Source organism: Macrobrachium nipponense, chromosome 2, assembly GCF_015104395.2.
Source record: "Macrobrachium nipponense isolate FS-2020 chromosome 2, ASM1510439v2, whole genome shotgun sequence".
Taxonomy (NCBI): domain Eukaryota; kingdom Metazoa; phylum Arthropoda; class Malacostraca; order Decapoda; family Palaemonidae; genus Macrobrachium; species Macrobrachium nipponense.
In genome coordinates this window covers 77675196-77700934 of record NC_087201.1, presented here as the reverse complement: position 1 = coordinate 77700934, position 25739 = coordinate 77675196, and the positions used below count along the sequence as shown (strand labels likewise).

Sequence of the window (25739 nt, the reverse complement as noted above, 5' to 3'; positions counted from 1 at the left end):
CGAGTACTCACAGGTTGATTTTCAGACCTTAGAGGACCGCTGTGTTATCCCGTTTCTAAGTTATCTGCATAACCTTAAGATATGAACACAATAAAGGTTTATCAGATCAATTCATATTCACCATCCACAAAACTGAAACATAGGAAAAAATTAAATAAATCGAGGGATATTTGAACGCATTTGATAAACGTAAAGTTAAAATTAATTTAATAACTAAAAGTTAAACATATCAAAGAGTAACACACATAAGTGACAAATGAAATTAATCACTCAAGGGGAATTGTAATCAATGGCACTCAAATGAAACAAATTACGACAAAATTAAAAGATTCAGGGCAATCGCCCTTTCTAAATCCACACACATCACTACACAAAACACTAAGTATAACAGCTCACCTCAAAAGTTGAGCCAAGAAGCTGTTCGTTCCGTCCTGCATTCGGGTTTTGTTGGGGAAAAGAGACAAGTTATTCAATTACCACGAATGTAGAACTGACGTACAAGGTTTTCATGAACATAAAAAACTCTACAATAATTATCAAGTTCGTTGTCAAAAATAAATTCCAAATATAATAGTGTGCAACTTCAACATATTTATTAAATGTAGTGAATTAATTGGTGGTGTGTGTCAATACAATTTTGGGCGATATCACGCCCATACAGTGTACTACGCACATACGCATACACACCCACAGAGGGGCACGCAAAGGAGCGACCAGAGGGCCGAACTACTACCCCTCTTTCCCCTCCGATCTCTTGACCTCTCCTAATGGCTTCTCTGGCGAGAGCACAAACAAGACCCAGTGACACCAACTCTTACTATACGTAATATGCGCAATACATTCACCAAGAACAATTTCACATATATAAAGACAAATGAATTATCATAACTAAAATAGTAACTATACTTCGTTACTAAAACGCCTACTGACGTTTATGTCAAAAGACTTCGTCTTTGTGTAAAACCATCCTTTCGGTGCTAACCGCACCACAGATACTACGTACTAGAACATAGCAAAATCAGATAAAATAATGTTAAGAGTGTCATTCTTGAATAGATGTGGTTCTTTCACCCTTATTATGTCATGCAATGTAGACGTACATATCTTTACAAAATATATGGGCATGCGAATATATTTGGTTTTCACATGAATACAAATACAGTAACATAGTTCCTGTCTGTCGATTACCTGACAGACGGCAATACGCAGTGAAAATCAATCAATAATTTCTTATGAGACAGACACTAATACTATAATAAAAGACAAATAGCATGGAAACAAGTGAATGCACAAAACATTAGAAAATAAAATCGTTGTGAGAGGAATTCCTCACAGACTATTCGGTGAATAAAATTAAACTGATATTAAGTCAAAAGACGAATATCAGTTTACTTTTCGTTCGCTATGATTTAAAATTAATAATTTCAACTCTGCTTTATACCAAAGGAGATGCGATCTTTTGCACCGGATTCATAACACAGTTATGTTCATATGCGAGCTAAAAATACCAAGGTTAGACCTTGAAAAATTACAATCCTGTTACAGTGCAAACAAACATAATACCCCCTACTTCAGCAGTGTACGAATATGACGTTATAATGTACACAGTAACAGAAATTTATGAAGTGAGAACCATAACCGAAGTATAAATTCTTGTTGTAGTGTAAGTGTTCTGTTTAAAAACACCTGTCATCGATTCCCTTCATCGGTTATAGGAGAAAAGTTATAGGATATAAGAACTTTCTTTTATTTGAAATATAACAGGTCTTTGTATTTAATTCAATCTATAATAATACTTTAGTGACAAGAAAAAGGAATTATAAAGGGTTTATAAAAAAAGAAATGAATCCATATCACACACCTAGTATCCGAACACGCGATCTAGGGAGTCTGTTTGTAAACAAAAGCCCCCATATCACCCCCTTCCCCCAAATGCCCTTAAAACTTCCTAAGTTAACCAACCACGTTTCTCTTAATCAAACAGTCAAACAGAAGCTCGGTCATGGTCGTCAACAAGTGTTTGTGTCTTTTGACGGGGCTGTGTATTTCCGTGCTCTCATTTCAGTAGTTTGGACAGGCTGTAGCATTACTGAAGTAAGTGCGCTTACAGTAAACAGTACTAGGATTAAGGTACCTACCTATTAGCTAACTTGAGACGAAGGTGCTGCTAGGTAGCTAGTTTAGCTAGCCTGTAACCTATTATCCTAGTCCGTCTATTATTTCAGCCCAGTGTTACCTATTAGTCGCTTTCTCTACAGTTACATATACCCTATACATTTCTCAGAAGCTAGAATAAGTTAGGTATTTGAGGTAAAAGTTTACTTTAAACCTAGGTACTACCTACCTATTGTATACTTTGGATTCATCTACTAGAGCTATATTTTCGTAATCTTTAATGTGTACTTTTGAAAGTTTCTGATGTTCTTTTCTTTAGAAAATGACCTAACTAACCATAACTAACCTAACCTAAGGGATGAGGTCTTTACCTTAGTGCATGTTAGTAATTACTTAGTTTGAAAACTATCTACCTATAGGGTAACCAACCGCAGACAATCCATCGTCATCGCGTGGCCAGGCCTTATTCACTCGATATATACTAACTGGTAAAACAAGAAAACAATTACATCTTTAAGCATACCATTCAAAAGGTTGAAGTTTCATCAACATGATGTGATATATGAAAGCCCCATACGAACTAAAATAAGCATGTACTTAAGCTCATTGTAAAATAAGTTTTCAAGGCAGTTTTGAAATCCAATATGGCGGCAATCGTGTGACTGGCCGTTCTAACCATAGACAATCCACCATCTTTCCTAACCTTCCCAGCACTCATTTGAACAATGTTAGCTTATATAGCCTATGTAATGTTTATTGATCTTACTCAAGATTGCAGTTTTAATCAGCACAATAAAACAACATTTTGTTGCCTATATTAGTGAAAGTATGAAACTTTTTATTCCCAAGGTCATGGTTTGAACTGAAATTCATTTTTACCTTATAATCAGTGGTTTTATCCTTACTGCCATCACAACTGAAACTCCACAGTGCTTATTTGATTTTGATTATAAACATTTTGGTCTTAATTCCCTCCAAATTGCACTTGAACCATGTTGCTGTTCGTGGTTCCTAAGCACTCACTCCACAAACACGGTTACGGGCAGCAGACAACTACACTGTTTATGAGGTGCAAAGCTTTATTCCCTTAATTGTGTACTTTACTCATTATTTAGTTTGACTTTACTTTGTTACTTTAAAATGTTTATTTAATTCATGTCTATTATCCCTTTTTTGCAACCAAATCAACCCCGAAAAATTACAAATATTTCTGATGTACTTACGAGCAGATGACACGACGAAAAATGACTCATCGTTGCCAATCTAGTGGAGCTTCACACACACGCCGATGCATTTACAAACTGTTTCCATGAATTCTAGTTGTCATAGTAATGCAGTAATGATAAAATTGCTGTAATATTTATATGTACTACAAATAGATACGCTAATTTCACTTATTTCCCCGGTTTTGTGTAAGTCTTATACTACATTGATAAACAATTGAAGAGCGCAAAACGCCGCAAAGAATTCCGTAGTTCCCTTGGATAAGTAGTGGTTGGAAGTCGTGTTTACGATTGTTGTGATGAAAGTGCCCCAGCGTCTATGGGTACAAGTGGTGTGTGGATTTAGCACAGGAAATGGGAAGTTTGTTGACACAAGCAACTCCCCAAACATCGAGATGACGTCAATCTTCTAAACATTTTTAATTGTAAGTAAAAATTTTGAAAGCGTCATGGGGTAGTGTGCACTGCGTTGGCCAAACTTTTCATTACCCTCTGTTTAAATCTTAAAATATAGCCTTAATTTCTAACTTTGGAGAAAATACTTACTTGGAAAGGAGAGTAGAGGTCTTGAGCTCCAACTATCACCACCAACTCATGACTGTTGACCATCTCCGGTGTTAGTACGTGTTAAAGTACTTTTTCGGAGGGATGCCAAAAACGCGGTGGTCGGTGAGTTGGCCAGTCCAGTCAGTTGTTTACCCTACCTACTAAACTTAACCAATTCTAAATAGCATTAAGAACTAGGTTACCTATGAGTGGAATTAATGTCCTTGTTTTCCACTCTGTGTTTTCCCACACCAAAACCCTCTTTCCCTTTGTGGTCCCCCAAATTGTTGGCTGGTGGGATTGGCTGTCTCTATTAGCCTAGGTATGGGAAGCAACCGAGTGGACTACCAGGGCCAGTCTTCCCCGCTCATTGACCCACCTTCCAGAAAACTTTATTTAACACGTCCTGACACCGGAAATGGACACTGGTCATGACTCGTCGGTTGTGGAAGCAACACCTCGAGACCTCTACTTTCCTCTTGAAATAAGATTTTTCTTCCAAAGTACAAAGTAATGTCATAAATACCAAGGTTAGACACGTCTTCTTAGCTTTGGATTCTTACAAATGGCCCATAGGCTAGCCTCTTCCTGAAAGGGTTCTTGCTCTAAAGCAGTTAGTGTTCAATTCTATAAAACATTGATGCCTGCACGTAGGGGCAATGGGGCCACTTGCTTCCACCCTCTGAAAATTAATATATATAGGGTAAACAACCGCAGTCGATCCATTGTCATCGTGTGGCTCGCCCTTATTCACTCAATATTTAATTAGTGAAACAAGAATACAATTACATTTTTAAGCATACCATTCAAAAGATTGAAGTTTTGTCAACATAATGTGATATGTGAAAGCGACATACGAACTAAAATAAGCATGTGAGCTCTTCGTAAAATATGTTTTCAAGGCAGTTTTGAAATCCAATATGGCGGCAACACCTTGACTTGCCATTCGTAACCACAGACAGTCCACCATCTTTCCCAGCACTCATTTGAACAATGTTAGCGTATATATGTAACGTTTATTGATCTTACACAGGATTGCACTTGTAATCAGCACAATAAAACAACATTTTTTTGCCTATATTAGTGAAAGAATGAAACTTTTTATTCCCGGGTTCATGGTTTGAACTGAAATTCATCTTTACCTTGTAATCGGTGGTTTTATCCTCACTGCCATCACAACTGAAACTCCACAGTGCTTATTTGACTGTAATTATACACATTTTGGTCTTAATTCACTCCAAATTGCACTTGAACCATGCTGCAGTTCCTGGTTCCTAAGCACTCACTCCACAAACACAGTTATGGGCAGCACACGAGTACACGGTATATGAGGTCCAAAGCTTTATTCCCTTAATTGTTTACTTTACTCATTATTTAGTTTAACTTTACTTTGTTACTTCAAAATGTTTATTTAATTCATGTTTGTTATCCCCTTTTTGCAACCAAATTAACCCCGAAAAATTACAAATATTTCTGAAGTCCTTACAAGCAGACGGTAAAATGACTCCTTGTTGCCAATCCAGTGGAGCCTCACACATATGCCGATGCATTTACAAACTGTTTCCATGAATTCTAGTTGTCATAGTAATGCAGTAATGATAAAATTGCTGTAATATGTATATATACTACAAATAGATACGCTAATTTCTCATATTTCCCAAGTATGGTGTAAGTTTTATACCCAGTTTGGAGGGTAAACACATACCAATTGGCAACACTGATAAACAATTGAAGAGCGCGAAGAACGCCGGAGGTACTGTTCACAAGCAAAACTGTTGATATTTGAGTCAGGAATCTAGTTACTTTTTCAACAACGATATTTTCATATTAATAATCATGAATGTAAAAATATTTATGCAATTCATGACCTTATACTGCCGTTTAACTATTTATTTAAATAATTATCTAGTGCATGCTATTTCTTCTTCTACTAAAAATCGTCATTCCCTTGAATAAGTAGTGGTTGGAAGTCGGTGTTTATGATTGTTGTGATGAAAGTGCCCCAGCGTCTATGGGTACAAGTGGTGTGCTATTCAGGAGTTTCAAAAACGTCAAAATCCCTACTTGAGTAGTAGGAATTATCGATTTTGTCTACATGAATGAACGTAGTGTCGCGCGGAGGTTACATTCTCATAAGAGCTCAGTTAGAACCACAAGGAAGCACGTTCGCAGCTCAAGAGTGAGCCAATGAGAGCGCACGTCACTAAGCAGGTAGTCAGTTCTAAGCCAATCAGCATTTTTTCCCATAAGGCGCCCGTAAGTGTCGGCCAATCACCGCACAGTTTACAATCTAGATTATGACAACTAGTCCCCCACCCTCCCCACCTTCCCTTATTTTCAAGTTCTTTAGCGGATGTACAGTAGTTTCATTGTGAGTACAGATTAAAATATTTGCTTTTCTTAGAGAAGTAGTAGTGAGTGCAGTAGTATTATTTTTCTATAGTTTTTTTGTGTTTGATTATTATTATGATATTGGTGATGATTATTTTAATGGCTAAACATTATGATGATAGAATGTTATCATGGTCAAATCATTATTACTAATATTTTCTGTATTATCATTATTATTTGCTATTACATATCATTAATAATATTATTATCAATTCTCCTATTATTATTATTATTATTATTATTATTATTATTATTATTATTATTATTATTATTATTATTATTAATATATTATTATCATCATCATCATCATCAGTATAACATCCACGATTGTTATACCACGAAAGTATTTTCATGGTGAGTACACATTTTATTATCATTATTATCGATATTATTAACCAATATTACTGTATTACCATTTTTTATTGATATTTTTATATTTTTTAATATTATTATTATTATTATTATTATTATTATTATTATTATTATTATTACATCTATTGCTGTTATAACATGAATATAATACACTTATTAAATCCTTTTACACATATAATTATGTTTTAAGTTCTGGTTATGAATAAATATACACAAATGTTAGGGGTTGGGCATACATCTTGAATGCTAGCGCACAAGCACACCCCACAATTTTTTTTAGTTTTCACAAAAAATTTATAAAGGTTAGGGCTTTCATATGAAACTTAGTTTAAATCAATATCTTTCTTAGAAGGCAGAGTAATGAATGCTAGAACTTTGAGGGCAATTTACTCATTTTTTAAAAAGTGGTGTTTACCACCTTGTGGCTCTGAGGCCCTCATATATATATATATATATATATATATATATATATATATATATATATATATATATATATATATATATATATATATATATATATATATATATATATATATATATATATAATATATATATATATATATATTATATATATATATATATATATATATATATATATATATATATATATATATATATATATATATATATATATATATATATATATATATATATATATATATATATATATATATATATATATATATATATATATAGTATGTGTGTGTGTATACTTACCAAGTAATTACATGATCATAGACCTCCCTCATGCATGTTACCTAGAGGGGATAAACATCAAGTGAATTTTGCACCAAGTTGGTTCTTCTCTACCCTGAACGTGGCAGGGATTAGTCGGCTAGCCAAAACAAAAGTAGACCTACTTCAAATTTCAAAATTCTAGCTGCCAACAGAAGTGAAACTATAGCTATGTAATTACTTGGTAAGTGTATATAAAACTTTATTTTATTGTAAAAATATAATTTTTCATTTACAATTAGTTTTTCAATCCTTTACTTTATCTTGTTTCAGATATGCCTCTACTCTATTCTGTGATTGCCGGGGGGGGTCAACTGTGCTCTCCCGGTATGCTAGTGTGCTGGGAATTTTGCAGAAGTCAGTGAACAGATTTTGTCAAAGATTCCCCCCAAGGAGACTGGCCGCTTAACTTACTCACATGAATCTTATCTATTTCACTATGTTGCACAAGATGGAATTATTTATTTATGCATTACAGATGATGTAAGTAAATAGGATTCTTTTTTATCGGCAATATGATGTATCGATATTCAGTCGTCTGCTTGTAGTTGTATCCAGTGCAGAATTATTTTCTGCATCAGTGACAACATATTGATGGTTGTTGTCATTATTGTTTTCTGTTATAGTGTCACTTTTGAGAGTTCAAAGAGAAATGAGTTCATGCCATGGAAATTCATTTACAGTTACTTCAGGCCTTCATTTGTAGCCATTTTGATTTTCTTAGACTTCCCAATGATCTTTGTCCAGATACAGGGTACTTACATTAATATTTTTTCTGACTAACTGTGCTTCACTCTTTTCATTACATCCCATGGATCTTTCACGACACCTGAGAATCTTTAACCAATCAGTCCATCTTCCCATGAATCTTAGAATTTTTAGTACAACTATTCAAATCTCCATTCCCTTTGTGGAGGCCCATATCACTGTTGCATAGAGAATTGGGGGTCTTATATGCAAATCACAGATCATAAATATTTTCTGATTTAATAATGGGATATTCTTGTGAATACTGAGATCTAGTCATCTCTTTCCAATTGATGATGTTTTTATCCTTTTCTTACTGCCTTTACAATATTGTACCTGTCTTGCAGTTCAGTGAAGACAGAAAATTATGAATTGTTACATAAAAAAATAGAAAATAAAGTTAACATGAAATGCCAAGATTTTAGAATAAAAAAAAATATCCTACAAAATTATGCAGTCATAATCTGTAACAAATAACCAAACCTAAAGAAGTAAATTCTTTAATTCAGTTACTTTATAGAATTTGTTTAGAATAGATTCTAATAAACCTTTTTCAGTAAAATATTTGTGTATATAGTGCCTTGAATATACCTATATCATAATTTTTTTAATATTTTCAGGATTATGTCAGACAACGAGCATTTGCATTTCTTGAAGATATCAAACAAAGATTCCGAAGCATGTATGGTTCAACGGGCTCAGACTGCACTTCCATATGCTATGAACAGTGAATTTGCTCAGGTAGTGATTGTTGTTTATGTCTTGTATTTTGATAGATCCATATATATACAAAAGAAAGTAGGTTTCTACAGCTAATTAGTCATTGGCATTGACAGGCAAATTATGTTTTTTATGGTACTGTTGAGTGTTGTATAGTCAATTAAAAATATCCCATTATTGTATATGTACCATATGCACAAGTAGTAGCCTGGGTCTTGTAATGTTTAACTTGGTTGCTTAATCATGTTTCAGCGTATATTCTGCTGTAATTAATCTTATGTAGTACTGATTTGTGGACAACAATAATTCCCCTATCAGTAGCTTTCTAATTCTTGCATGTTGCATACAGTGCACTCTGGTATTGGCTAGTAAAATAACAAAAGTTAAGTAATTACAACCAGGAATTATCACTGAGAATAAATCTGAAATGGCAATTAATTGAAGTGATTTTGTTGTCTTGTGCACATCTTTCACAACAGTACATTATTGTTGTTGAAGATATCGTGAGGTAAAAGAGACATGATCTTAACAAGACACTAGTATAGAAAATTTCAGCTGAAATAAAATAAAAAGAGAAGTTAGGGCATGGGTCTGAGTTATGAAAGAGCATGTGATTAAGAGAAAGGAGAAATTAGAAAAAAATTACATAATTTGTTAAAAAATGTGAAAGTTAAGCAGTTTTGGAAGTTTCTTATGAACTTGCTGTTTCATTGGCTAGAAAATGGAACTCTCTTTAATAATGAAGAAGAAATTACTAAGCTTTGTTTTTAAGTATTTGCAAGATGAACTTTCCTTGAGGTGTCAGAGCAACTTTTTTTTTCTCTCTATATGTAGCTTGGACAAATCTGCTGACAAATGGGATGTTACCCATTTAAGAATTTTTATAAGCTGATCAAGCTTTGTTTTTAGGGAACACCATTGATTGATCTGCATACAACATAGCTAAACACAAAACTCTTGGTGTCTGATGTCCAGTTATAGACACGAGGCGTGCTGGAAGACACCTTTCATCACCCAATGGGACACAACTTCATGTCTACAACTTTATATGTCAACCCGACTTGTTAAGGAATCAATCTGTTTGTTTGTTGGTTGCACCTGGACTAGTGGTGACCCTCGTGACTCCTTGTTGCCCACAAGTCAAGTGGTACTGATCTCCTGGGCCTTCTTATCTAGGAGCTGAGAGGGATAATCCCATGGCTCTTGTTGTTCCTGCTGTCCTATCATGTTGAGGTATTACCACTCCATGGAGTCACTTGCATTTCATGGCTGGAGACTTAAGCAGCAGCTCCTACCAAAGAGACATGTATCAGTGGATTGCATTGTCAAAGAGAGTAAGTGAGGTGCTCATGTTCTCATGCATTCCTTCAGTTTTTGGCAAGAATCTGTCAATTCCTGACTAGAAAATATTGAGCACCTTTTCATCCCCTTTCTTTTAGATTTTATAGATGATGATTATGACAAAATGCTGTGTTCATTGTGATTTTTGGAGTAGTACTATACTCAGGATTCAGCATCTAGACACCGTGTCGATGACTGTTCATTAGTACCAGTAGGCATGAGAAAGTATCCAGGAACATTAGTTCTGGTTTTGGGAGGTCATCAGGCATGTGTGACTGTTACATATCCTAGTCAAGGTCTCATAAATTTAGGGACATTGCATTGAGGAGGTACTGAGGACGTTTTTGGCAATGCCCAAAACACATTTTATCTTGTTACCTAAGAGTTGTTGCATACAAGTCCTTGGATACTTTCTCCCCAGAACCTGTCGCCACTTCTCGACATGTGTAGCCACCAAAAAACTCCATTGAGGCAGAACAGTTACGTATCGTTGTTTAAGTTGTGTTGTTATAAAAAGAGGTGAGTGTTTTGAAGCATTCCAAGACCAGATGTGGCTGTATATAAGTTAAGGGTTTGTATGAAGAATGATTTCTGATAAAAAATATAGTTTTACTTTTGTAACATGCCAAGTAACTACATATAGCTGAAAGCTTCCTACCACAGCAGTCAAAAAATCTAATTTTGTGGCGGCACCACCATCGCTAGTGTAGGTGAATAGGACCTGCTCACTTCGGGAACAATGGGTACAAAACTCCAGGCAATCATCTTTTCGTCATTTTCTGATATTTTTCCAGTATCTTTGGTAACATACTTGATTCTTTTTTGTGGTTGTTTACATAATTAGCTTGCAATGATGGATTCAAGCTCATCTAGCATTAGATATTGTTCAGAGGGGTGTAAAACTGGAATGACACAATTATCTTATGATTCGCACACCAAATGCATCAAGTTTTAGGGGCCAAGATTGTTCAAGGGAATTAACTTGTTCAGAATGTGTAGATTGGGATGGAAATCTAAATCTTCTTTGTACCACGTGTTAATCTGTACTAATTAAAGTGGGCGGTTTGCCTGATGGGTCTTCTCCACTGCCTTCTATGAAAGGCCTCATTGGAAGACCTTAAAATCACATTTAGACAAACTATCTCGAGATAGGAAGAGGAAGGCAGCTCTCAGACTGGAAGTAAAGAGTCTGTAGAGGCTTTGTCTATAGTACGTAGTTGAGGATTTGCCTACTCTTGCTCAACCAACTATTACTTCCCCAGTCGTTATGCTCCTATATTTTTACCAGTAACTCTAATTTCAGACTCCCATGCTTCTAAATCCAACACCATTGCCAGTTTCGAGGTAAAGTTTTGAAAAGAAGTTCGATTTTCTTGTTAATGTGATTATGAAGTTGGGAACTTTTCAGGTCTTTTGTGGAGAGATCATCTCTCAAAAGTGATTGTGCAGTGCTTAGTGAAAGTGTTGTGATTTCTGAGGAGGTGGCTGTCCAGCCCATTGGTTCTCCTAGATAAAGGTCCCTGTCCTGCTCCCCCGTACTGGGGGGGGGAGAAGACATAATGGAAGTCCAAGGGAGGCTGGCAGGGCTTGTCCCCGGTCAGTTGCCCGCTCCATCGCATCTGTTGATCGTACCCAGGTGGCAACAGAGTGCCATTGGAAAGGTGTCTCTCGGCAGTGCACGCCAACTGTCATCAGACTCAGTGGACTCTTCCCTGGACAATTGGTGCCATTGCCATAGATCTATTGTTTCCAGACCCTTGAAAAGGTATGCTGCACTGCTGACGGTTCTCCTCTTCCCGTTAAGAGGTACTGGGAGATTATTGACAGTCCTCAACCTTCCTGTAGCTTCCTTGTCGAATACGGAAGCTCATCTTCACCGTACTGGGATAGCCCAGAGTCCTTCTCTGGTCAAAGAGTAAGCTTCATGCCCAGATTTACCTGTTAAACATCTGTCTGTTTTTCTGAGTGCCCGTCTCTTTCAGACCCTGTGGCTCTTGCTCCTGATCATCGCTCTGCTTCTCTGGACCGCTTGGCACCCTCACTTGGCTTTTCTGCTCCTGCACCTGTCCTCTCAGTGCCTGCCTTAGACTGCTCGGCAGCAGTATCAGGATGCTCGGCACCCATATCAGGCAGCGCAGGGGCTGTCTCGGACCGCTCAGCACCTTTTTTCCGGACCACTCAGTGGCCACTGCTGGGCGCGTGGTCCCAGTAATGGGTATTTCGGCACCAGGATCAACTCTTTCTTCTGCTATTGTGTCAAATGAGGATTTGTCATTGGCGCTTCTTAAATGCCAATTAGATGAGTTGATGGATTTTTTGAGAAAGAAACCTTCATCTTCTAAGATTTCATGGGAAGAGGAAGCAGTAGAACAAGAGACAGCTCTCTTTACAGCTTATTCTACGCTAATGAAGTTCTTCCTGCAGAATTATCCAGGCTTTTTTGTACCTGTGACTCCAGCAGCTCCAGTCTCTACATTTCCTATGGGGAAATCTCCTAAGGGCGGACTTTCACAAGTGGTTTTGTCTTTCTCATCTAAGGAGGTTCTTGGAGAAGTGGAAGTGGAAGGAACAAGGGAAAGCTTGTTTTACATTTCTCCTCCCTCTAAGCTAACAAGAAGGGTTATCGCTTCTATGTGACAGGTGAGGCTCCTTCCTTGGGAGTCCCTGCCTCCTACCAGAGGGACTTCTCTAGTCTGGTGGACTCGTCTAGGTGTTCGGTGTTTGCTGCTGCCAAGATTTTCTTCTCTCACCAGAAATTAACCACTTTGTGAAAAATATTTTCAAGGTCTAAGAAGCCTTTAGTTTCTTACACTGGACAGTGGGCACTTCAGCTAGAAAAATGGAGAATTGCCCTTCACTAGCAGAAGACCTGGCAGCGGACTGGCTTGGAGTGTTGTCTTTTGCCAACAAAACAGTAAGGGACTGGTCTTGTGAGATAGCCTCCCTTTTATTGATGGGCATGTTAAAAAAGAGAGAACTGTGGTGCTATTTTACTTCAGGGGTTTCACATGTCTAGAAATCTGCCCTCTTGTTCTTGCCTTTTGATAAGGTTTACCTTTTCCCGCAAAATATGGTAAAAGATGTCCTGTTGGACCTTCAGAATAAGTCCACCACAAACTGGTTCATGCAGTCGGCCAGAAGACCTTAGGAGCCTATGGCTTAATCTCTCAAGTCATTCTCCCCTTTGCAGTCTCAGCCCTTTCGAGGGGGAAGAACAGACCACAGACCAGACCGAGAACTAACTTGCTTCTTTCTTCGAGACCAGTCAAAATGTCCTCTATTAAACCTTCCTCTAAGAAGTGATTCGTATGTCCTCTGTGCCCCTTTAGGTGCAAAGCTCCTTCATTTTAGGAGGGAATGGAGCTTCAGAGGGGCAGAACCCTGGGTAGTACAGGTATTGATCCCGCTCAAAGAGAAGCCCCCGTTAGCCACCTTACCATATGCTTTAACAGTGTACTACTACTCGGTAGGATCCAAGAGACATTCGGCCCTCTCACAAGAGGTAGAAGCACTTATTCACAAGAAAACATTTGAAGAGGTGTTAGATTACTGCACAGAAGGGGTATGCAACCAACTCTTCATAGTCCCCAAGTCATTTGAGGGCTGGAGGCCCATCCTTGACGTCAGTACTCTAAACTTCTTTGTTTTAAAGATGAAGTTTCACATGGAAACCAGTGCCTCAGTCATGTCCTCTCTACATCAAGGGGACTGAATGGTGACTTTGGATATGGAGGATGCGTACTTCCATATTTCCATTCATCCGGAGTCGAGGAAACTTCTTTGCTTCATGTTTTCGGGAGCAAAGGTTTTTCAGTTCATGAGCACTTTGTTTCGGTCTAATGTCGGTAACTCAAATATTTACAAGGGCACTAACTCCTCTTGCAAAGTGGCTTCACCTGTTGTAGATCAAAGTCTTATTTTACCTGGATCACTGGCTTCTTCAATTATCCTCAAAGGCACAGTGCATGGAGTACTTGAGGAAACTACTTCTTTGGACCCAAGAGCTGGGAATTCTAATAAATGTCCAGAAATTGGAGTTTATCCCAACACAAAAGATTCTGTATTTGAGCATGATTCTGGACTCTGACTTTTTGGGTTTTTCTCCCCACCAAGAGAATAAACTAGCCTTCAGACAGTCGAGAGTTTCTATATCTAAAGTCCTGTTCAGCAAATACAGTGGATAATTCTGCCGGGAAACTCTAGCTTCAGTGGAAACCTTCGTAAAACTAGGCAGGCTTCACATGCGTCAGCTTCAGTTTTACTTGAAGGTAGTATGGTCCAGGAAGATTCAGTAGGACTTGTTCGTCTTCCCCATTTCCGAGGAAATAAAAGTGCACCTTCATTGTTGATTGTCCTTAGACAGACTTAAGGAAGGGAATTCACTGCGACCTCAGAACCCAGACCTGAAATTTTATTCAGAGGCATCGAATCTCGGATGGGGAGCCATTCTAGAAACTCAAAAGGTGATAGGCAAATGGACAGATGATCAGAAAGCTCTTCATATCAGTGTGAAAGAATTGCTAGCGATCTTTCTACGACTACAACATTTCTCTTGTCAGGTGTCTAGAAGGTTAGTAGCAGTGTTTGTGGACATTACAATAGTCGTGTCTTACATCCACAAACAGTGAGGGACTCACTATTTCACTCTACCAAACAGCAAGGGAGCTTCTTCTCTGGGCAGAACAACAGCACGTGATGGTCCTCACTTGGTTTGTACATGGAAGGTTAAATGCCCTCATGGACAAATTAAGCAGACAAAATCAATTCCTTCCAAGAGAGTGGACATTAGACCTCCAAGTATGCAAGGGCCTTTGGAGACTGGGGACAACCAGCAGTGGATCTTTTCCCATTAAACAGCAAAGAATCACTGGCTCCTGATCATCTGTTCTCCAGTTATGGATCCTCTGGCATGGGCGACGGATGCCATGTTACTCGACTGGACAGGATTAGACTTTTATGCTTTCCCTCCGTTTGCCATGATAAGGGAGGTAATAAACAAATTCTCCATGCACCAGAATGTCTCCATGACTAGTCGCCCCATTCTGGCTGAGGAGGGAATGGTTTCCAGATCTTCCTCATCTACTGGTAGACTTGCCAAGACTTCTACCTCAAAAGAAGTTACTACTCAAACATCTGCACCTGTTCAGATTCATCAAGGAGTATACTACTCAAACAGCTGCACCTGTTCAGATTCATCAAGGACAATACGCTCTGTCTCTGTATCAGATGTCTGGTCAGAGCAAATGGCTTTTCGAAGCAAGCCACAGAAACCATTGCTAGAAGTTGACGATCTTCTACTAGCAAGCTCTACCAGGCAAAGTGGAAGGTATTGAGAAGTTGGTGTCGACAACATTAATGTCTCTTCTTCTGAGACCACTATAGCTCAAATGTGACTTTCTGCTTTTTCTGAGCACCACTATAGCTCAAATTGTGGACTTTTCTGCTCTGAAGTCCTCCGGAAAGTTATTGCTCACTACCATCCAGGGGTACAGGTCAGTGCTAAGCTCCATTTTCAAACACAGAGGTTTGGATATTCATTTCAACCAAGACTTTAGCAATCTAGTTATGGTACTAAAATGGTTCTTGGGTAACTTTTGAATCCCTCCTCTCAGTACCACTCAAGAACCTTACAAGAAAAGACTCTCTTCCTTGGTAGCACTGGCAACGACCAAAAGAGCCCACAAGCTATAGGCGATAGATAAAAGAACAGAGTTCTCCCAATGAGTCGCTGTCTGCATCGTAGACCCAGAGGAGGAAGAGTGACTCTTATGCCCTGTAAGTGCTCTACATAATTTTTTGCAGAGAACTGAAAAGATCAGGTGACCTGCAAATAACCTTTGGTGTTCTGTGAATCTTCCTGCCCGATGTCAAAGAATGCCATTTCCTTCTCTTTGAGGAGTCTAATAGTTGGGACACGCACTCAGCTGCAGGAGCATGTTTTACCTTTCATTAATACTAAGGCATATGAAGTCAGAGCAGTCGCTACTTCTCTCGTCTTAAGACATAATATGTCTTTAGAAACAATTATGCAGTCTGCATTTTGAAAATGTAGGTCGGTGTTTGCAGTGCATTTGAAAGGAAATCAAAACTTTTTTTTAGAATAGTTCTACGTTGGGTCCTTTGTCGGTGGTTGGCATGGTGGTGGGAGAGGAATCATAGGGGCAAGCTGTCCTTCTACTATCCTCTATCCTTGGTTAAGGTGCCGAGTTTTTGGGGGGAATCCTTGGGATACTAGTTGTCTGGAGTACCCTTCAGTATGTTATGGTAGGGTGGTATTTTGTTTTGTTTAAAGTGTAAGTGAAGCTGTTAGTTTTTATCACGTCTACACCCAGGATAAGGATACCAAGTTTTCATCTTTGTCAGTCACCCAGTGTACCTCCATGCCTGCTAAGTTTTCCCACTAAGTAGGGGCAATCATTGGCCAAAACTACCACAGATAAAGGGAGTGCCAACCAGAGACAGTAATCATCTGCAGCGCTCACTTACCAGGTAAGGTACAATAAGTATTATGAAAAATACTTGCAGAATATCTATATTGAGTCATTACTTTTCATGTTAATGCCTTTAATATAGTAAATGTCCATGATTCCTATCTCTGTGAATATGGAATCAGCTATATGTAATTACTTGGTAAGTTGCATATGTAAAAAGGACATTTTATAATAAAATTAGATTTTACATATACTCACCAAGTAATTACATAATCAGAATCCTTCCCTCATCCCCACGGATGGACATAGCAGACCAAACAAATTGGCTCTTTCTGCAGTTTTGTATCCATTGTTCCTGAAAGTGGGCGGGCCCTATTCACCTACAGTAGCAATGGTAACACCGTCACAAATTTGAATTTTGTGACTGCTGTGGTTGGAAGCTTTCAGCAATATGTAATTTCTTGCTTAGTATATGTAAAATCTAATTTTATTAAGAAAATGTATGATTTTTGGGGGGATGAAAATGAATTTGATGTATTGTATCATTGCCAGGCATGTAGTTGATGTCAGGTAGTCAAGTCTTTTTTTAGAGTGAGTTAGTTGTGAAGGATAATTAAAATGACACCTGAAACTAAATTTCATGTCAATCACAAATGGTAGAGGTTAACTGTAATTTATTTTGAAATGTAAAACAAATGTTTGGCGCAGATTCACTTCAGTTTTTTATTGTTTGCAGGTTTTAGCTACACAGATGAAACATTTTAATGAGTCGAGAGATATAGACAAAATATCAAAACTTGAGGGAGAAGTCAGCGATGTAAAGATGGTTTAGTTAAAGTATAGGTAAGTACACATGCTAAATCACATTATAATTGAAGTAAAAGAGGCAAATTCGTTTTTTTGTGGTGAAAATTACTCTATCATTTGCTTCATCTTCAGCTACTTGGCACAGAGCTCTACAAGCCTTAAAATTGAAACAACTATCATTACTGAATGCTCTTGATAGTTACCTGCACTCTATGGAGGTAGGGTTAGTACAGCAATTGCTTTGGTTGTCATCCTTCTCTTATTTATGAAACTAGCTGGTTGTGTATACAAGTGCTACGAAGTTTGGATTTGTTTTTCTGGGTCAATGAATTGGAGTGTGAATTTTAATTTGTATTTGGCAATATGGATTCTTCTCAGTCTTCCTTATTAAAATCTGTTAGCTTTTGTATGGTAAGAGGTTGTGAGGCCAGGTTGGGTTAATTGAAGTAAGATACTCATGAAATGTGTATTAAACATTGAGGGGTGAATATTGATTTAGACAGCCATTGTGATCGTTGCAAGGATTGGTCTTTGGAAGAGGTAGGGAAGAAGATAAATTGCAGAATTAGAAGAAAGAAGGGTAGACTTAAAAAGAGGGTAAAGAAAACAGATATATTTAATTATTAACCCATTTCTTTCGCTTAACTTCATTTGCCCAAATCACTTCTTTTTGTTAGGGTAAAATACCCATCTAGTAACAATGGCTTTTTACGATTTTAAAAGTAATTCTGCTCCATAATAAACACACTGGCGTTGCATTCAGCTTCTGCGTGCCTTCAATTGTTTGTTTAAATGGTTTCCGTGTGAAAAGTTATTTAATCTGTCTTTCCTTTTCTTGGGTTCTTTACTTATTACTTATTTGTTTGCAAAATCCTCATGTTTATTTTAAATTCTGCCATTTGCCAATAGTAAGTTGATGCATTTTGGCAAAATTAATCTCTTACATGCACCTAAGATCCAAGTGTAAACATGTCAACAATCATTCTCTCTCTCTCTCTCTCTCTTCCCCCCTCTTCTCCTTCTCTCGCTCTCTTCTCTCTCTCTCTCTCTCTCTCTCTCTCTCTCTCTAATCTCTCTCTCTCTCTCTCTCTCTCTCCACACACACACACACTATCAATTTCTTTGATTATCCTTTTAAAATGTGAATAAAATTGATTTGTTATCAACCTTTGCCTACTGTGACCGTTTCAGTTTCCTCAAAGGCTTCCAGTCTCTCCTCCCTCCATCCCTCAGCTGGCTGTGCGCCATTTTCACCAAACAGTTCATAAATCATACAATGAAACAAAATTTTACTTCATATGATGTACTGCTTTATTACTTTACACTCTTAATTTAACTTTTGACCACATTAATAATAGAAAAGATATGAAAAGGGGAACTTTTGGGTTGGCTGGAACGAACTATCCTGATTCCCTTTATTTTTTATGGGGATATTTGTTTCATAATTTGGAATAATCGTTTTTATGCATGACACTTACCTGGCAGGTATATATATAGCTATATTCTCTGTCGCACTGGCAGAAATTTTCAAAACTCGCGGCAACTGCTAGCTCCCGTGGCGCTGGTGCTTGGAACCATTCCCATTTTCATCAGATTTTCTCTGCCAGCCGAACCTTCAACATCGTTGTGGGTTTCCTGCTAGATTTTCTATCTTGTTTGCCGACTTTTCGCTGCTTTTGGAATGCTGTTTTGGTATCGTATTGGAACGTTGGCTAGGCAATCGCTTTTGGATTTTTCTTTGAATTATGTCTGATTCAGGTATTGTGTTTAGAGTATGTGTGAAAGAAGGATGTAAGGTTAGACTACCGAAATCTTCGGTAGACCCTCACACTGTGTGTAAGAAGTGTAGAGATTTTGTGTGTACTTGGGAGAATAAGTGTAATGAGTGTGAGAATTTGACTGAGAAAGAGTGGAAAACTCTCACTAAGTATGTTGAACGACTGGAGAAAGATCGTGTTAGGAGATCAGTATCTTGGAGTGAAAGATCGGGTTCATCTAGCAAAGCCTTGAATGAATCTATTACTGTTTCTTCTCCAGTTCCTTCCCAAGTAGAAGCTGTAGCTCCCTCTCCCCAGGTTTCTCCTGCGCCCGCTGCTGTATCTGAGGAGACGATGGATTTGCAATATGTGAAAGTGTTTGCTGCCCTTGCTTCGTTGGGCGATCAGATTCAGCGATTAACTGATAAAGTGGGTGTGTTTGATGTTAGTGACAGTGTTGTGGAGGGGGCGGCTGACCGTCTCTCTCGTGCTCCTAGACCTAGACCGCTTCCAAAGCTCCCAGACCCAAGGGAGAAGGAAAGTCGACAGTCGAAGGGAGGCGAGAGGGGTTTTCACACGATCAGTTGTCCCTTCAGGCAGTCCTGTTGTTGCGTCCCAGGCTGCAGCAGTACGCCATAGAAAAGGCATTACTCGGAAGTGTTTGTCCTCCTCCGATAGCTCTGCGTCATGCAGGAAACGGCGCTATTTGGAGGAATCGCGTCCCCTCAAGAGGACATGGAGACCCTCCCCGTCTCAGGATGAACTTCGCTACGCTCAAGAAGGATGGAGTAGTCCCGAGATTTTTTCGTCCAGTTCAGATGACGACGCAATCCCCATCAAGAGGAAGAGAACGTATTTTTCGAAAGAGGACGCAGGACGTTCGGTTGGCGGCATTTCTCCAGTTAGAGATTCTCCTTCGTTGTGTGTTCGCTCCCCTTTCTCCTCTCCGTCTCGTAGACCTCAGGACCGCTCTCCTCCGCGTCCCAGCTCTTCTCGTCTTCGCTCTCCTCTTCGTTTGACCCGTCAGGAAGCGGATCCTAATAAGGATTTTTTGAGGGAGATGCAAGCTACGTTGGCTGATCTTGTCAAGTCTTGGGAAACACCCGATCAGTCTTCCTCCAGACGTAAAGACGAGTTTCTTCCCATCAAGTCCTCCAAGAGGACGCAGGACAAGATTTTGCCGCCTTCCTCTCGCCCTTCGAAGTCTCGGGAAACAGGACGCAGTTTTCCGTTGAAGATAGACGACCGCTCAACAGCTCAGGACGCAAGAGGAAGCTAGAAGAACGTCGGATGGACGCAACTCACGCTTTGGATGCAAGACATAGACGGCAGGACTTTGATCCGTCCTCCTCTCGACCAGACCGGGACGCTTTTCGTAAGGACGCGATCCCTCAGTCTCATTCCAGCAAACAAGTTTTGGAGGCGGATTCTGCTTGTAGTCTGGAGCAGGACTTGGGTATCCAAAGATATTTCTTCAGCTGAAGAGGATGTGGAAGACTTTATTTCTGAAGAGGAGAGAAATGCTGAAGCTCCTTCTTCGGACTGTAAGAGACTGACTACTTGCCTCCTGTCTCTTTTCGAGGGGGAGTTTCAACCTTCAGCACCGCTGTCCCCCCTTTCGCAGTTCACGAGGACCAAAACCCCCAAGAATTCCTCCTTCTTGAAGATGACTCTCTATCACGGCAAAGAAAGCTCTTCACCGGGTTAATGCTTGGTTGAAGGAAAAGAGGGAAGCAGGTAAGACTTCTTTTTGCTTCCCTCCAGCCAAGTTGGCGTCGAAGTTGGGTGTGTGGTATGCTACGGGGGAAAGTCTTGGCCTGGGAGTTCCTGCCTCCTCCCAGGGGGACTTTTCCAATATCGTCGATAGTGCTCGTAGACATGCCTTACACTCGGCCAAGATTTGGTGGACTTCTTCGGAGTTTGACCATCTGTTGAAGGGCATTTTTCACACTTTCGAAGTTTTCAACTTCCTCGACTGGGGGCTTTGGCTCGTACCTTGGAAGGTAAAGGCTCTACTGAGTTGGAAGTTCCGAGGAGTATTATGTCCTGTATGGACAAAGCCCTGAGATGGGGCGAACGAGCTTGCATCCCTCTTTACGGCAGGGGTCTTGAAGAAGAGGACTCTCCTGTGCTCGTTTGCAGCCAAAGGAGTGTCGAACGCTTAGAAGTCAGAGTTGGTTTTCTCCCCACTCTCGGACCAACTTTTTCCATCAGAGATCATCAAGGACATCTCCCTTTCTTTATTTCAGAAGGCAACTCAGGACCTTCTGACTTCGTCAGTGAGAAAGTATTTGCCTCCAAGATTGTGTAGAAGACACCAAAGGAGTCAAGACCGACGCAACATGGCCCTTTCGGGGCCGTTAGACCGTTTATTTCTCTGGCCCCATCTTTTAGAGGAAAAAGAATATCTCCTAAAAGAGGATCGAAAACTATAACCAAACAATGATTCTCAAGTCCTCCAGGCTGCTGTTGGGGCCAGACTCCTGGGGTTTTGGGAAGTCTGGCGAAGAAAAAGAGCGGATCCCTGGTCCGTCAGTGTAGCCCAGGAAGGTTACAAGATCCCCTTCCATAAGAAGCCACCTCTTACCACCTCTCCAAGAGCCCTCGGGGCTCATTACAACGATTTAGAGAAGAAAGAGGCTCTGTGGGAGCAAGTCTTCAGCATGCTCAGAAAAGGGGTCATAGAACCTGTTCTGGACCACTCGTCTCCAGGATTTTACAACCGTCTTTTCCTGGTACTGAAATCTTCGGGGGGATGGAGGCCAGTACTGGATGTGAGCCACCTAAACTTGTTAGTGGAAAAGACAAAGTTTACGATGGAAACGAACGATTCGGTGCTGGCAGCGGTGCTCCAGGGGACTGATGGTGACCCTGGACCTTCAAGACCGCATATTTCCATATTCCCATTCATCCAAGATACAGAAAGTACCTAAGGTTCGTTATCCAGAACAGGGTCTTTCAATTCAGGGCCCTTTGCTTCGGGCTTTGCACAGCTCCACAGGTGTTCACAAGGATTATGTCGAATGTGGCGAGGTGGCGCACTATTAGGGATCAGAGCCTCATCTCTAACCTAGACGATTGGCTGATAAGTTCCCAGTTGAGACAACAATGTCTGGAGGACTTAAAGTTAACCTTAAGCTTGACGAAGGAGTTAGGTCTGATGGTAAACCTAGAAAAGTCGCAATTGATCCCCAGACAGGAGCTAGTCTATTTGGGGATTCTGATTTCCTCAGCGACTTTTCGGGCTTTTCCATCCCCCGACAGGCAAGTCCTATGCCTTCGGAAGGTACAAGCCTTCCTAGAGAAAGACCAATGCTCTGCGAGAGAGTGGATGAGCTTACTGGGGACACTCTCTTCGATAGAGCGGTTCGTTTCTCTAGGAAGGCTTCACATTGAGACCCTTGCAGTTCTTCCTGAACGAAGTCTGGCCAAGAAGATCGCAACCGGATTCCTTCCTGTTTCAAATTCCCATCAAGATCAAGGAGGAATTGAAATGGTGGCTAACTCCGGGAAAGTTAGCAGAAGGTACATCGCTCCAACAGAAGAACCCAGACCTAGTATTATTCTCCGACGCCTCGGACGCAGGGTGGGGAGCGACACTAGGTCCTCAAGAAGTGTCAGGCCTCTGGAACAAAGAGAAAGCGTCTTGGCATATAAACAGGAAGGAACTGATGGCGATTTTCTTGGCTTTGAAGGCGTTCAAGGTCTTGGTCCGCGACAAAGTAGTGCAGATCAACGCAGACAATACCACAGCTCTGGCGTACATCCGCAAGCAAGGAGGGACTCATTCCGTGTCTCTGTGCAATCTGGCGAAAGAAGTCCTTCTTTGGGCAGAGAAAGAGAACGTCACCCTGCTCACCAGGTTCATTCAGGGGGAGAAGAACGTCAGAGCGGACCTGCTGAGCAGGGAAGGGCAACTACTTCCGACGGAATGGATGCTACATTAAGAGGTATGCCAGAGCCTGTGGAAACTGTGGGGCCGTCCAGTAGTGGACCTCTTTGCGACTGCAATGACAAAGAGACTACCAACTTACTGCTCTCCAGTCCCAGACCTTCAAGCAGTCTCGGTGGATGCCTTCCTGTTAGATTGGACGGGTCTGGATGCTTACGCCTTTCCTCCGTTCAAGATAGTAGGAAAGGTCATGAAAAAGTTCAGGGAGAGTTTCGGGACAAGACTCACTCTCATTGCTCCCTACTGGCCGGCCCAAAATTGGTTCACAGAGGTACTGGAATGGACATTGGACACACCAAGAACACCCTCGCTCTGGGTCTGACTGCGTTCAGACTATTGAAAGACTTGTCAGAGCGAGGGGGTTTTCTAGAGAAGCGGCCAAAGCAGTTGCTAGAGCTCTAAGATCCTCAACAATCAAGGTGTTTCAGTCGAAGTGGGAGACCTTCCGTAAGTGGTGCAAGAAGGAGAAGGTTTCTTCATCCAGTACCTCTGTGACCTAAATTGCAGACTTCCTACTGTACTTGAAGAAGGAAGTAGGTTTGTCAAATCAAACTGTCAAGGGGTACAGGAGTATGCTGGCCGCTGTGTTTAGACACAGAGGCTTAGATATTTCCAATAACTTGGATCTTAGAGACCTCCTCAGGTCTTTTGAGACAAAGGAGGAGCGTCAATGCAGAGCCCCTTCTTGGAATTTAGATATTGTCTTGAAGTTTTTAGGCACTAATAAGTTCGAGCCTCTAAGAAATGCATCTTTGTGAGATGTCTCAAAGAAGGCCATCTTTCTAGTGGCCTTAGCTACGGCTAAAAGAATTAGCGAACTTCAGGCTATCAATAAAGAAATAGGCTGGAAACACAACAAGGCAGTGTACACTTTCCAGGAAGACTTCTTGGCCAAAAATGAAAACCCATCTAATCCGTGGCCAAGGTCCTTTGAAATTATGGGTCTTTCCGACCTTGTAGGTCAGGAACAGGAAGTGATTCTTTGTCCAGTAAGGGCTTTAGGTCATTATGTGGAAAGAACCAAAGGTATTAGAGGAACCTCAGGATCCCTTTGGTGTTCAGTAAAAGACCCAAGTAGACCCATGACGAAAAATGCTATCGCCTTTTTTCTAAGGGAATTAATTAAAGAAGCACATATGCTTTGCCAAGAGGAAAACTTCGGACCACTTAAAGTCAAGGCGCACAAAGTTAGAGCGGTAGGTACGTCCTTGGCGTTCAAGAAAAATATGGCCCTCAAGGATATAATAGAGACGACGTTTTGGAGGACCAACTCAGTTTTTGCCTCCCATTATCTAAGAGACATCAAGACAACTTTTGACAACTGTCAAACATTGGGCCCATATGTGTCCTCAGGTGCAGTATTGGGCAAAGGAGTTTCCACCCCATAACCTGCTAACATGCTAGGGGTTTTTTAATTAGGTTATAGTGTTTTTACGGTTGTCTGAGAGGGTATATATATATCCTCTTCAGTCTATGAGATTAGGTTGTTAGTGTTGGTGTGTGTGTGTGGTTCAGGTGGTCTAATAAGTCTTAGCATGAATGCCCGTGGTAAGAGAGGGCCAGGGTTTCTGTCAACACATTGGTCACGTCCAGTTGTCAGATCCTTGTAGAGCTTCTTCAACAAATAGGTCATGTCCTAGTTGAGAGCTACTAAGGTAAAGCAGGCTCAGAGACAGGAACTATGAAGTCAGCTACCTTAGCAGGTAAGGAACCAAGGAGTAGAGTAATATTTATTATTTTTATTATTTTTTCAACTCCAAAGATGTTGCTGTTCTTTGACCCACCTCCAAAATGTGTCAATCAGCTATATATATACCTGCCAGGTAAGTGTCATGCATAAAAATGACGTTTTTATGATAAAAAAAAGTTTTATGTATACTTACCTGGCAGGTATATATAATTAAATTCCCACCCTCCTCCCCTCAGGAGACAGGGTTCAGTGAAAATCTGATGAAAATGGGAATGGTTCCAAGCGCCAGCGCCACAGGAGCGGGGTGGTGATCACCTGAACTACCGGTAAACTAGCGGTTGCCGCGAGTTTTGACAATTTCTGCCAGTGCGACAGAGAATATAGCTATATGTATATACCTGTCAGGTAAGTATACATAAAACTTTGTTTTATCATAAAAACGTCATATATCGACCAGCCTTCTGGAACATATTAAGTTCGAAGTCTGAGGTACTCCTGTACCTCGATCTTATCTGCTTTGAGTTGCGCAAATTTAAAACATGCAACATTTGCAAAATCCTCGAGAATCCTTGCAGAAGTGTTTGTTTAAATTTTAAAGAATTTTATAAGTTTTCATGCTTTTATGTATAAAATCTGTATGAAAAATTTATTATTTTTTTTTTATTTTTTGTACATGCATGAATAAGATACAAAAGTAATTACAGCATGTACAATTACAGTGTTCCCCGTTTTGTGTTTTACATATCTGTGTTCGTTTTGTCACAGAATTTTGTGGAACACATGATTCACTTTTCCATGGGGAACTTTCACTAATTTGTGGATTTTTCAATTGACCATATCTCTAAAATGATTACAGTAGTACCTCGAGATACGAAATTAATCCGTTCCGTGGCGCCTTTCGTATCATGAGGT

The 25739-nt window shown here is 40.0% G+C and overlaps 1 protein-coding gene and 1 pseudogene across 6 annotated transcripts in view; both read left to right on the top strand.

Annotated features, from left to right (window-relative positions):
* The window catches only part of LOC135220686 (vesicle-associated membrane protein 7-like), a 158837-nt gene that overhangs the window by 78690 nt on the left and 54408 nt on the right, over window positions 1-25739 (top strand). The gene's annotated exons all lie outside the window — the stretch shown is intronic.
* LOC135221571 (vesicle-associated membrane protein 7-like) lies at window positions 1295-17453 on the top strand (annotated as a pseudogene).